The sequence below is a fragment of the Chanos chanos genome, chromosome 13 (assembly GCF_902362185.1).
Source record: "Chanos chanos chromosome 13, fChaCha1.1, whole genome shotgun sequence".
NCBI classification, from domain to species: domain Eukaryota; kingdom Metazoa; phylum Chordata; class Actinopteri; order Gonorynchiformes; family Chanidae; genus Chanos; species Chanos chanos.
Window position 1 is genome coordinate 6210311 of NC_044507.1, and position 2500 is coordinate 6212810.

The 2500-nt window shown below is 42.7% G+C and overlaps 1 non-coding gene across 1 annotated transcript; it reads left to right on the forward strand.

Annotated features, from left to right (window-relative positions):
- The first annotated feature begins 725 nt into the window (after positions 1 to 725).
- trnar-ucg (transfer RNA arginine (anticodon UCG)) lies at positions 726 to 798 on the forward strand. Its single transcript has one exon. It is a non-coding gene; the product is annotated as a tRNA-Arg (tRNA).
- The last annotated feature ends 1702 nt before the right edge of the window (positions 799 to 2500 follow it).

The window sequence follows — 2500 nt, forward strand, 5'->3', positions numbered from 1 at the left end:
CTAAGCAATCCACTCAATTTTTAACCTTAAAAAAACGTAAGAAAAGTTACGAGTAGGTTAGTAGGCAACTAACTAACTAAACAGAATTATTGTTTTATTCTAAATGTTTTTGAATGCACACATGAACGTGAACATGTATGACAGAAGTGTGTTTAATAAAACATTTCACCGGGAAATAGTCGTTCTCTTGATTCGTGAATGTCTGATAAAAAGTGGGCGCGTGTCTTTCCTCACCATCCAGTAGCAATGCAGGAACAGGCGTGATATGTAGATGGTACTGCTTTTTTTCCACTGAAACACAGACATTACACATCTCGCAGAGAATTTTAGGCTTCCCGATTGACTGTTGCCCTTACAGACCTAGACACGTGATTGGTGAGTTTAACATTTGAACCATCAAGATTCCAGAACTACCATACGTACTCCAACGGTTTTCTCACTGCTGATGCTTAGAACGTGTCATAGATTAAGGAATATGTGTATACTCTTGCAAAATATTTCTTGACATGATGAACACAAGCCTATGTGTTTTAAAAGAACATTTTTCGGGATCCCAAGCTTGTTGCGTTGGCCTACAACATCATTGCTTTTTTAAATTATACTTACATTGTAGAATTATTGAAGAGGTTTTTTGAAGATGTTCTTTGATGTTCTTTCCCGTCCATTAACAGCTGCGGTTTGAGACAGAGCAACAAGTCTAACCACTATTATCACAATAAGTACTGGGCCTTGTGGCCTAATGGAGAAGGCGTCTGACCTCGGATCAGAAGATTGCAGGTTCAAGTCCTGCCTGGGTCGAGCTTTTGGGCACCCTGTGGCCTAACAGTTAGAGAAGCAGGATTGTGACAGAAAGGTCGCTGGTTTGATTCCCAGGTTCGGCAGGAAAACGTCCACAGCTGAGGTGCCCTTGGGCAAGGCACCAAAACTCCAGATGCAGGTGTGTGCTTACTACTGGTGTGTAAACTGTCTTACTTCAGATCAGAAGACTGCAGGTTTGAGTCCTGCCAGGGTGGCCTAATGGTTAGAGAAGCAGGACTGTGACCAAAAGGTCACTCTTGGAGGAAGAAGTAATGGCCTGGGTTTTTTCTTTTTTCACCAGTAGATTCAGAGAAAGGAAAATTAACATTATATGTCAGTGCAGGTCAAAATAAACCCATTTTTCTCTCATGTATGACACAAACCATGTGAATGGCAAAAAAAAACCCACACACACCCTCACACGTTTTAATTCCAATGAAGACCACTTCTGTGTGTGGTTCAGTCTCAAAGTTCATGCTGGGGAACCTGTTTACCATCTTAGTGAAAACCATCAGACTGGATTTGTTCAATATTTGACTTTGTCCAAGTTTGTTTGTTTTTTTCCCCTGTCACTGTACATATGACAGGCTCATTTATTGTGTGAGAGAATATTCTGTAACAGTTTATGAGATTGTGAGGGATAATTCAGATAAAAAGGGAGAAAATGTTTGAACAGACACACACACACATATACACCCACATATACATACACACACACACACACATGGATGCATATCACACACATCTGCGAAAGCACACACACCTTCTAGTCTTATTCACATGCAGAATATTTATCCATAAGAAGAGAGGGAAGACACAAAACATGTGTGGATGCTGCATTCTGCTCAGCACTTAGATTCTCCACTTACACAACAGCATTCCCACACACACACACACATGCACCCACCCCAGCACACGCACACACACACACACACACACAAACACATGCACGTGCACACACACACACAAACACATGCACACACTCACATACGCACACACACACACACACACACACAAGCACATGCACACACACGCACAAACACATGCACACACTCACATACGCGCACGCACACACACACACACACACACACAAACACATGCACATGCACGTGCACACACACGCACTAACACATGCACACACTCACATACGCACACACACACACAAACACATGCACCCACCCCAGTACACACACACACACACGCACGCACAAACACACACGCACACACACGCACCCACGCCAGCACACACACACGCACACGCACACACACAAATGCACACACACACAGACCAACCAAGATCTAAGGACTGTCATCAGGACAGAAGTAAAAACCCAACCTTTTCACACCTCCACAGACAGTCGTGTGGATTATTTTGAAACCATTAAAAGGCATTTGTCCTAAATTAGCCCTCTCACACTTTCACACATGTTTTTACTGACAGATGGTTTAAGTTCCACACTGCTGGAACCAGGGAACTAGGTATATAGATCTCAGATGCCAGAGGTGGAATGTGTTAGGATCTGAACCCTTCCAGTTATCTACACCAGCATCAGATTCATCCTCATCCTCATCTTCATCTTCACCCTCATCCTCATTATCATCACCATCATCATCATCCCAATCTTTACCATCAAATCAACATCAAATCAATCATAATTACAATACTCACGCTTTCCTTTTCCTGCTCCTCTTCTTCCTGATT